This window comes from Sebastes umbrosus, chromosome 20, assembly GCF_015220745.1.
Source record: "Sebastes umbrosus isolate fSebUmb1 chromosome 20, fSebUmb1.pri, whole genome shotgun sequence".
Classification (NCBI taxonomy): domain Eukaryota; kingdom Metazoa; phylum Chordata; class Actinopteri; order Perciformes; family Sebastidae; genus Sebastes; species Sebastes umbrosus.
This window is the reverse complement of record NC_051288.1, coordinates 6721010-6733102: the sequence shown is the minus strand read 5'-3', so window position 1 is coordinate 6733102 and position 12093 is coordinate 6721010. Positions and strand designations below refer to the sequence as shown.

The window sequence follows — 12093 nt, the reverse complement described above, 5'->3', positions numbered from 1 at the left end:
TAATTATGTCATTTTTACAAATCAATTTCCGTCATTTTGTTCCGGGAAACGAATTCTGTGCTATGAAAAGTGAAAGTGAAACTGTAATACTATATTAAAATGATTAAAGTTATGCATTAGTAAGACACCTTATTTATCTATTCACAGTGTTCTCAGTGATTATCAATACATAGATAAGCCATCAGAGTAATTCAATCCATTGAGAAAACTTAACATCTTGTTTGGTCTCTGGTGAGCTGACGGTCTGAAGCAGAGTTCTTGATGAAAACGATGACAGACGAGGCCACAACAATGTGGACCCATTATTCCACAATCACAATATTTGACCGCTGCCACAATTATATACAAACAAAGGCAGCCGCACTAATGAAAATGGGATGGAGAGTAGGGGGCGCAAAGGTTGTTATTTGAAATGGCAATTGTTGCGGCCGCTAGCTCTCAAATAACCCCGCTGTTACAATTGGATTTAAACAGATTTGATTTATTTATTCACAAGTGGAGACTTTGTCTTGTTTTTTTATTTCTAAGGTCAGTCTCTACAAGTATTACAAGCTTGGATAAATCTAGAAGGGACCTTGTCACCTGCTCCACTGGAGCTGGTTGGTGCCTAAAAACAGAAAAACAAATGTTACGTTTGACACCATCCAAGTGTCAACGTGTGTAATCGAGTGAGTGGGAAGCAGGTTGGGCCTCGACATGACCATGTAACCACGTTTTTTATTTTCTTTGGATACATAAATGTGAAAAAAATAAACAGCACTGGTAGCCACAGAGAGTGGCAGGGACGCTGTGCTGCCTTCTGCTTCCTCACACCTCCAGCTGCCTGCCCCTCAACGACAGCCATCCGCTTAACATGGCAATGTCCATGAATCATCCTTCAGCACTAAAACAGCGTAAACCAATCCTCAACCATACAGTACCCCATCAATCTGCGTTTAAGACACCCTGCTTTGGATTAATGGGGAGTGGTTATGGGCATGACAACATGTCGGTTTAATATTTGTTTAGATATGTCCGGCTGCAGTTGTACAGCTTCGACTGCTTATTCACTATAAATCTTGATTCATTCTTATCTGGTTACATTTGTCAGTTGACAAGTCCTCCTTCACTTACCATTAACCTATCGTAACAGTGCCATACAACATTGTGCAAATGATCACTTGCTTGGCAAGAGGTAAAATACAAGGGGGAGTTGTGATGAGAACCATTTACAAAGAGCATGCACAAAAGAGTAATAAATAGGGGTGGGGTGATTCTCTGGTGATTCTGGCCACTAGTAATAAAATGAATTTCATAAATAAGTAGGGTACATAATGAAGGCTCACGAAACATTTTATGAAAATGTCATTTCTATGCATACATTTTCTCGCCCTGTTTTCCTCTTCTGGAATAAGCAATCCATGTACCGAGCAGGTATACGGAAATAAAAACACAATGCTGCTCTCCGCTCTCTCCGGGGCTCTGACAGAAAGGCCTTGTTCATTTAATGAGATTGCAACACTGTGATTCTCAAACCTTGACAGGAGACTTTGGCAAGTTCTCCTTGAGCCCGTCCAACATTGTAAGCACTCCTCTCAATCCAGAGCGAAGACTGCACACAGGCCTCGATGTGTGGGGTCTTGCTGTCACATACATTTCCTACACTTAAACAACTGTATTTTCGACTTGTAGGTGGGGGGGGGGGGGGGGGACCTCTATATTTGTGACTAACTCAAGCAATGTTCCGGCGCTGACAGGTTGTGCTGATGTGGCACTGGCCTACGGTCTATGACAAGGTGGTAGCCGGGATGAAGTCGTATTAAACGCATCACACAACCTTGCACACACTTTGTTACATTACAGCATGCTGGACCAATCCTGTGAGCGATGAAATTCACCACAAGTACTGTAAACTGTAATGTGTATTGTGAATTGTCACCACAAAACTTGAAGTGTCCCGAGCTGATCTTGAGGATCGGTACCTGGGCATACCAGACGTATTTTATATATATTTTATATTTCCTTTCTTTACTGTACTCTGCTGTGTTTTGGCCACCTCAAACTGCTAGTTTTGCAGCGTGTCTCTCTCTTTTATGACAGCTGGGCTCTACAGTGCAGCATTTCGCTGCCAGTGAAAATGTGTGAATGTGAATGAATTTCATAGACTGTCAATAAGGAGTGGACGTAGTAACCGTGACGTCACCCATTAGTTTGTGGACTGCTGTTTTGAAGCATCGTGTTCAGCATTTTAGCTGTCGCCGTCTTGTTTTTTTGCAACCAGAAGTGACCCGAGGAGGTGGAGCAACCTGAACAAGACATTTTTAGGCAACCAAAATGTTATAATTAACTTTCATGAACTGAAAACACACTGTGAAAGGGTTAAAGTTGCAAAACGAAAACAAGGACAACTCCCAGACCGGATAACGTCATGGTAGCGATATTTCAATCACAAGGTAGCCACGCCCTAAAGCATACCCTGCTTTATGGTTTATTTTACTCTAAATGGGACCATAATTGACTAAATGAACATCATCAATTCAGACGGAGTATACTTGTTAGGGGTGTCGCAATTTAGATTCTAAATTGAAAATCAACCGAAATGAGCTTTCGATTTCAACCTTTGGAAGTCAAAAGCAGGATCTGAGATTCTTCCCGTATTCCCACTTAAAATCTATTGCATGTCTACGTCGCTTTGTGCGGCAAAGCATGTGGGCGCCAACAGGGACTTCACGGTGCATTCGGGTGTACCTCGTAAACGCTGAGAAACTCAAGCTGTTGTTTTAAAGTACCCTCCTACCATCTAGTGGATCTTCCTTTTTGTTGTTTGGCAGTTAGTTCCCAATTGACTGGAGAAATAAGTTATTGTTATTAATTATTTAAAAATGTAAATGACAGTTGTCAGGGCATAAAACCAATGATCTGTTGATCTTTACGAATCAAGACTCCATAGTCTAACGATGGCATGTTTAAATCGAAAAAAATCAAATTGAATCGTGACGTTAAAATCAAAAGTCAAATTGTGGATTTGGAGAATTGGGACACCCCTAATACTAGTGCCTTAAGGATGCCTCCCTTTAGAGGTATTCCAGGCACCTCCAACTTCGAGTAGACCCCAGGGCAACCCAGAGCATGCTGGGAGAACTACATATCCCATCTGGCTTGGGAACGTCTTGCGATCCCCTGGATCCTGGTAAGAGTTATCCAGATTACTCGGATACGCCATCAAAAAATGGATGGATGGAGGAATTCACCCTGATATTTACAGTTCATTTCACAGTTGTCTTACCAGAGGATCTCTTCACACTGACATTTTCAACTGTGCATCTCCTGGGCCACTATGAAATGGAGACATTTCTAAACTTCTACACCCCTTGATAGTCCCAAACCCCCTAAAAAAAACTGCACAAGCCTCTGGATGGTCCCATTAGATAAACACACACACAGAACCTCCCTGCTCACCCAAAAACCCCTCCAAAAGATTTTTCCAAAATGCTTCCCAAAAACAACTTCTCTCGAGGCAGTCTACATACTCTCCTCTCCTCTGCTTCAGAATCCCATGGAGAGTCCCACTTCATCTGCCTTCAACTCCAATTAAACGGGTTTCCACAGTTACAGAGAGGGGACAGGGAAGTCCCAGGGTAACCTCTACTTCACCTTTAGGAGTTTTTACACACATACTCCAACACTTCTCCCCGCTGTATCATGCGTAACATCCCTCGCGAACCCCCAGAGACAGAGCTCGGATCCTTTGTAGTGCTCATTAGGAGAGTGTTAAGTCCAGCATGTTTCTCTAATCTAATCAGCTCTCTATCTCGTCCCCTCCTCCCTCTGCCGCCGCCCCCCCGCCTCCCTGCTCTTTATCCTCTTCATTTGTCAGCTTTGAAAATAAGTGAGAGAAAGACACGAGAGAGGGGAAAGAGAGCGAGGGAGAAGCGAGATTGGAGGAAGTCCTTGAGATGAGAAAGCGTCTCTTGGGGGCGTTGGCTTGGATTGGAGAGGAGACGGGGAATTGGGATCAAGGAACATTCTGTCAGTAGAGGTCTGGAGGACGCTGGCCAGGAAGTATGACTTAAGAATTGTTTAGTTTTGGGGGAGCGGGATTGTACTGGGCTGCACAATTAATCAAATATTGATTGCGATTACAATTTTGGCGTCCCAAAAATAAATGAACATGATCGAGTGCGATATTGACATCAAAATGCGTGCCCCGCTCATAGAAAACTCTGCTGCTTAAATTAAGCGCTTCCCAAACAAACTAACAAACCGGTTTGCAGCAGTCTCATATATCCAAGCTTTTTGCTGGTCACACACATGTGCAACCGCCACATGGTGATTTTGCATTGGCAAACAGCGGCACAGTTAGTAACATCACACACACACACGTGTCGTCGGAAGTTCTTCAGCACGAGTGAAGAGGACATAAAGCTGCAATTTGTCACAACTACAATTCCAGAATAAGCCGTGGAGGAATAACTTTACAAACATTTAGAACAACAAACTTAATCAGACACTTCTTATATTGTAATTCATTCCCATGGCTGCTGCCCAGAGTAATCACAGTGACAGCATTCGTCTGCCATTTGAAGAGGTTCCAGTGAGTTACATTACGGTGCGTTCAGACTCTGCTCAGTAAAAATGAGGCGATGGTAAATTATAGCGGATCTGAGTACACTTGACCCCAAAATCAAGTTTGTTTGATTAGTGTAGACGCTCCGTACCGTACTCTGGCACGGTTCGTCGATCCAAATCCACTTGAAAAGGTAGTCTCGGGCACGGATCATGTGTACTCCGGTGCGGTTCACATCAGGTGTGAAAGCCAACTGTACCAAAACACGGAAGTTGACCGCTATTTAACGCGAGCAACATTAGCAGTCAGCGAGTAGTTGTGAAAGGGTCTCCTCCGAAATCTGTATATATGCGCGTAGCATGTGCCGATGTCATCCTCTGAATTCCACGGCCATGATTGATAAAGCAGGAAGGCAGGCGAGAGGTACATTAAAATACAGACAATAGTAGGCAATGGGGTTGGGCGATGTTAGTTATTTCATTTAGCTAGTTTAATGGTGTGCCTCCGAAGAATGAGAGCCGCTCAGCTGCTCAGAGGGGACAGAGAGAGAGAGAGAGAGACACAGCGGGGGAAACCGAGTGTAGAGCCGCCATATTTTCACATCAAACTCGATGAAATAAGAGTTTATTTTGACCAAACCAGAGTTAGTGATTGTTGGAAAGAACTCCGGTTTTGGGGGAGTTTAATTTTGTTTCTGTGAAGTTTGAATGAAGTGTGTTTTACGATGCTCTGCCACCAGAACAGCTGATCTCAACATTAACAAATACATGTGGATGATGACGCAATCATACTCAAGCACGATACGGATCAATCGTACCTAATATGAAAACGCCCTTAGAGTTTTTCACGGTTGGAATGTTTCACAAGATGGAAGTGAAAGCAATGCTCTGTTTATTTAAATGTGAAATTGCAATAAAAATATGTTGTCCCTAAAATCAATGAATAATTGTGATAACAATCGTGATCTCAATATTGATCAAAATAAATCGGGATTATAATTTTTTGCCGTAATCGTGCATCCCTAGATTGCACCTCGTGGACCGTCTGTGACGGGATGCAAATGGAAGTCCATCAGGGTTTGTGTTTCAGAACAATTACAAGAACAAACAGAACTTCTGATTCCTCCGCGTTAGATTTAATTCACATGGATGCTTCAAATAGATTCATCAGAGGCGAGAATAAATGTGTTTGTGTACGGTGTCAGACTTGCAAATGAAGGTTGTCAAAATAAAGTATGAGGCATGAGACTGCAGCTGTTTGCTAAAGAGAACAGACAGACAAGAAAGAGAGAGAGACGGAGAGGGAAAAAGAGACAGAAAAGGAGAAGGAGAGTGTGAGAGCGAAGGAGAGGAGAGATAGAGAGCGCAATCCGTGGGAACAGAAATACAGTTGCCAATTTCCTGTCGCCGACAGGCAGCGGTGTTGACAATGCCGGTTGACAGCCAGCTTCCCCTGGCCGCCACCCATTCATTCTGTATTGTAAATAAACAGTTTAAGGGGAAATGTCAGCCGAGAGACGGAAGTAGCAGCTCCGGCTATAATACCTCTTCCCTCCTCCCTACTGATGCAGCAGCGCCGTTGCCAGGCAAGTGACGGACATGGCGAGTAATGAGGATGGCACACACAACCTGTTCTGTTGGGGGCTGACAGTAACAAGGGCTGACGCCGTGGCGTTTAAAGGTCCCCAAGGGCCTCGCGGTTTAAACCCCGTGCTTACACTATCTACTGTCCCAGTGTGCGTCTGAAATAGATCCCGCCGCGACCTATAAATGCGACTGATCAGAGTGAGACGAAGGGGGGGGGGGGAAATGGATGGCGGCCATGTTTTGGTCTAAATGGTGCAGTCATGGAGATGATGAGGATACTTGGACGCCTACAGCGAGACTCTCAGATGATAGGGGGAGACAGCTCCGGGAGTGTTCATGACTGTCGCCGGCCATGCAGCTAAAATTGGCGGACGTTATGACCCAAAAAAAAAAAAAAAAAAAAAGGAGAAGAGGGAGGCAAGAGTTGCTCTGTGACTAAGCCAAGCTAAATCTGTGTTGCATGTGAATAGTTTGCCTTGAGTCAAATTTTAGAAACAGGGGCCAAGGACGTTTTAGAGATGACATACTGCACCACATACAACAGAAAATATATTCTGCTAAATAACTTCAAATCAGGGTCACGGCCAGATTCTTTCATCACAATCCAATCAAACTAGGGTTGTCAAAGTTAACGCGATAAAAACATGTTAACGCAAATTTGTTTTAACGCCACTTATTTTCTTCGTAGTGGGCTCGAGTGATGATACTGCTTTCATATGAAACTAGAAAAACCTAATGAATCCATCGGTACCAACCATGTCATACTAGCTTGTGGCAAAGGAGGGCAAATAACACTCCAATCTTACCTCAAATTTTGGCGAGGAAAAACTGGTATGGCCATTTTCAAAAGGGGTCCGTTGACCTCTGACCTCAAGATATGTGAATGAAAATGGGTTCTATGGGTACCCACGAATCTCCCCTTTACAGACATGCCCACTTTATGACTTGCCCAAAACTGCATGTGATTATCATAGTCAAGTCAGCACACTGACAGCTGTTGTTGCCTGTTGGGCTGCAGTTTACCATGTTATGATTTAAGCATATTTTTTTTATGTTGAATGCAGTACCTGTGAGGGTTTATGAACAATATTTGTCATTGTTTTGTGTTGTTAATTGATTTCCAATAATAAATATATACATACATTTGCATAAATCAAACATATTTGCCCACTCCCAAGAGGGTTAAATACTTGACAAATCTCCCTTTAAAAGGTACATTTTGAACAAATTAAAAATGTGCAATTAATCAAGATTAACTATGGACAATCATGTGATTAATCGTGATTAAATACTTTAATCGACTGAAAGCCCTAAATCAAACATGTAAACCGAAGTACTGAGAGACACCGACATGCAGAGATGGAGAGAGAGAGAGAGAGAGACAGGTTCGCCCGCTGACTTCTTTTCTCTCTCTGTGTCCATTCCTTGAGGCCAGGCAGGCAGCTCACGCTACTCCCTAATTGTCATGCAAAGGTAGTTTGCATCGGTTTGGCGGCTTGTGGCTCTTTTTGCTGAACATTAACTCTGCTGTGGGTCCTGCCAGCCCGTCCCTCTTACCCTGTTATCAAATCAGGCAGCTGGACGTCGAGAACGCCGCGCTGTAGTCACTCATTTCATTACAGTTACATCAATAAAAAGCATCCACTAATGCCTGCCAAGCTACACAGTCTTCTACTGAGTATCGTCTACAGCGTAAAAAAGGGCTTTTACTTTGTAAGTGGAATTATTTGGCTCATGTTTACAGGTTAGCATAAATCGTCATATCTCTGTCGCTACCCAAACAGAGACACAAGACAGACAGAAGGGAGCACAATTGAACACGGCGTGAGTCAAACACGGCGTGTCGGTTCCAAACAAGGTGGGAAATGAGCAGCGAAATTATTATTTGGTTTACTCGGCCAGCCATTTCTTGAGGTAACCAACTGTTCCCAAAACCCCCGTTCTATTCTGAAAATCTGTTTGTCTGGCTAGACGGCGGAAGCATCTGGTGAATTGGGGAAACCAGCTGCCACTGTGGCAAAAGACGTCAGCTCGCTGTCCCGGTTCCAAGACATCTAACACGTCTAACTCCCAGCATAAGATTGATGGAGTGAAACCAACGTTCGCTCGCTGTTGCAAAATGATTCCCGAATGATTGAATAGAAAGGCCTCATAATGTCCATCTGCAACCGTTTCACAAAGCAACATCTTTGCCTTTATGCAAACAGCACCCAGGTGCTTTGCATAGATAGATATCGCATGCTGTCACAGGGGGGTATGATGTTTACAAATTTGACTTTACAAACAGGGTAGAGAACTTTTTCACCTCCCAGCTGCAGCACTCAAAAACACACCAGCCGCTATCTTGTATAGATTTTTAGAATTTGACAGGAATTTAAAGTGTGTCTGGTCAAATCAATAGCCAAAATCCTCATGAGCACAGCAACCACAAGTTGCCCGAGAACAGCCAGAAGCCCCGTGCATTTTCAAAAGATAAATATCAGCTGCTGTCATGGGGGAGTTCAGTGTTTACAGACTCTGGCTGGGAAACAGAGCAGGCTAATGTTCAAACCTACCTCAGTGAGAGATATTCTGAAACATCCCAAAGCTGATGTTCTTCACAGAGTGCATTAATTAGTTCGGGATTGTCTCGGAGGGCGGCCGAGAATACATTAATCAATATATATATAAATCAGACATATTCCATTCTCTTTAAAGACTGATGAGTGTCAGAAAGCTCGCTCGGCTTCTGCTAACAACATATCTGAGAATCGGCAGCGATGGACGCAGTATGAGGGAGGTCTGAAGATTCTTGTTACATTCTGTATATTCAAGCTCTCCTTACTCACAAATCTATAATATTAATTCCGTATAACAACGTCTATCACACGCATCCTTTTCTGTTAAAGGGATAGTTCGGGTGTTTTGAAGTGGGGTTGTATGAGGTACGTATCCATAGTAGGTGTATTACCTGCAGTAGATGACGTAAGCATGCCCCCAGTTTGGAGAAGCAGCCAGGAGTTACCGCACGGAACAAAAGCAATGTTGTGCCGTGGACGGGGCCGGCAGCGAAATATATTTTAGACACCCAAAAGAAAGGCCCTGTATCAGATTAAGTGTACGCTATATTTAGAATATTTTCACCGCTTTACATCGCCTGGAACTGAAGCGTTTGTATCCGTCTATGCTCTCACCAAAGCCACCAGACTTGAAAGAATCTGTAATTTTACCTCGGAGAACACAGGGATTGCTGGTCTACCGCTGCCTCAAACGGTTAGTTAGTTTGTGCTATTGTGTAACTATGGTGAATCTGAACTAACCAAAGTCACACAATAGCACAAACAAACTAACCGGTCAAGGCAGCGTTAGACCAGCAGCTCCCGAGTTCTGTGAGGTTAAATTACTATTTATTTTTTTAATGAAGTCTAGGGCTGTCACAGTGAAGCAATTTCCCCTGCGGTGAGAATGATTGTCTTAACAGCACATTATGCAGTATTTGCAGTATTATTATTATTATATATATTTTTTTTTATTTATCCTGATTTTAGTGCTATATGAAGACGCTTTAGGCTATTATTAAGTATATTGTTGCTTATTAAATGATTAAGATGAGTTTTAAAACTATTTAAATACGTGTTTTCTGTTAAATGCAGAACACAGAAGGGCAATGAGGCACAGCCTTTTTTTTTCAACTGAGATGCTTTGGTTGCATCTGGTTGCTATACAGAATGTCCACATGAGTAAATATGTCGGCACAAGGTAGAGTACTTGCTCTGGATGAAGGGAAGGCCGAAGCACGTATAGGGAGAGAGGACGGACCAGCACTCGTACATGTGGGATGTGACGGTTGGTCTTTGTGGTATTTGTCCTGCCTTTCCTCCATTGTGATTGAACGGCTGGGTAAAAAAGTGACAGTGATGAACGCAACGTTTTAAGATGAGCATTTCTCAACTCTCAGCGACCAGAAATAAAAACACCAAACGTGCAGCGCTCAGTTTAGAATAGACGCTCAGCACCTCTCTCACGCTGCTGGTGTTTTCCAACATGGTGACCCATTGCAAAGAATTCAAAAAAGAAAAACGTGAACATAGTGGTTTTGGCGATTGCCTTCCATTCCCTGCTGTTGGCTTGTCAATAGTGCGGTATTGCAGTATGTGGTTATTGCGTCATCCCCAATGGAGTCTGGTTACTTTGGTGAGAGCATAAATAACGGCTTCAGTTCCCCGTTGGAAACATAGATAGCTGTCTCACGGCAAGGTAAAACGGAGAAAATATTCTAAATATAGCGTACAATTAAAGTGATTTTTTAGGTGCTACAATACGTTTTACTGCCGTCCACAGCAGTGCATTGCTTTGCTTCTGTGTGGTAACTCCAGTCTGCTTCTCCAAACTGGGGGCTTGCCGACCATCATCTACTGTAAGTAATACACTGACTATGGATAAATACCTCATACAACCCCACTTCAAAACACCCAAACTATCCCTATTCCCTGTATTTTGGTCAAATGCCATCCACTATTTCACTGTTTTGCAGGTCATCACAAAACCTGCACGGGGGTCACAAATAAGCAACTCTGCCCGAGGCTCCAAAAACTGACAGCCGTATCGCACAAAGAGACTCAGATTACACTGCATGCCTATTTGGAATCCTATACGACAGAGAGAAAAAAAAGCATGACATTTTAATGGTTTCAGTCAGAAACATTCTTGTCACATTTTGCAGTTATGACAAATATATTTGACGTTGGCATAATAGCTCCTTTCAGAGCAGCTTTCCTGCCTAATCATGAAGTCATCTCACGCTGGGCAGGTCAAAAACTACAATCCACAGTGGAAATAGTGTAGAGCGAGTGGAGGCGGGTTTAACACCGCTGATCAGTCTGACCTCTACACATCATGAAATAATACAAGGTTGAAATGTCAGTGCAAATACCCGATATAGCACAGATATATGGCAAGTTTAAATAACAATCTATTTAATCAGCTTAAACTGAACAAAAGTTCAGCTTGCAAACGCCACTAGCAAGTTAAAAGCAGCAGCGATCACAGTGAGTGTCGGTTACGGTGGATTAATAGTTCAGTCTGCGTTGGGGTTTAGCAACGGAGCTGACACACGTAGCTGATGTGTGCGGCGCTTTCTCAAAAATGTTACTATAGTACAGGAGTCAGCAACCTGTCCTATCAAAAGAGCCAATTTAGGTGAAAAATAAATAAAGAAAATCCGTCTGGAGCCGCAAAACATTTGAGCAAAGTGATGAAGGTAACACAGTTTATACTCTAAGTATATAGTATATAAGTCTAATGCAGTGAGGTCCAAAGAGCAAATGTACTACAGAGTAGTAGGGCCACACAGAGGGAAAAAACATCTGAGATTTACAGAATAAAGTCATAACTTTACGAGAAAAAAGTCACAATATTACGAGGAAAGTCATAACTTTACGAGAAAGAAAGTCGTAATATTACAAGAATAAAGTCATAACTTTACGAGAAAAAACGTCGTAATATGAGAATAAAGTCAGAAGTTTACGAGAAAAGAAGAAAATAACATGTAAAATTACTACTTTATAATATTATGACTTTATTCTCAAAATCTCAGATTTATTTTTTTCCCTCAATGTGGCCCTAATACTCCGTCGTACCATAGACCTACAACAATGATAAATAAAAATGAAAACGTAAACAAAAAAACAGTTATTCATTTCCACAGATCTTTTAAAAAATCAACAACCCGAGTAGGAAAACTTTTATGTTCACTGGCCACAAACCTCAAAGGTCAGCAGGTGATTTAAGAAGAATATATTATATAATATGACTTAATTCGATGGCCGATGGAATAGTACATCATTTAACAGTGTTTGAGTGGTGCTTGTTGATCATTTCTGACTCTGCTCAGTACCATCCTTTGATCTCTTTGAGGGAAAAACAAGATCTCGGCGTAGGGGCGCCGAATCTGTCAGCACGCCGAATACAAACGAGGCATAA

At 42.6% G+C, this 12093-nt stretch overlaps 1 protein-coding gene across 1 annotated transcript in view; it reads right to left on the bottom strand.

The window, feature by feature from the left end:
• cpped1 (calcineurin-like phosphoesterase domain containing 1) overlaps positions 1–12093 on the bottom strand; it is a 43703-nt gene that overhangs the window by 25251 nt on the left and 6359 nt on the right. The gene's annotated exons all lie outside the window — the stretch shown is intronic.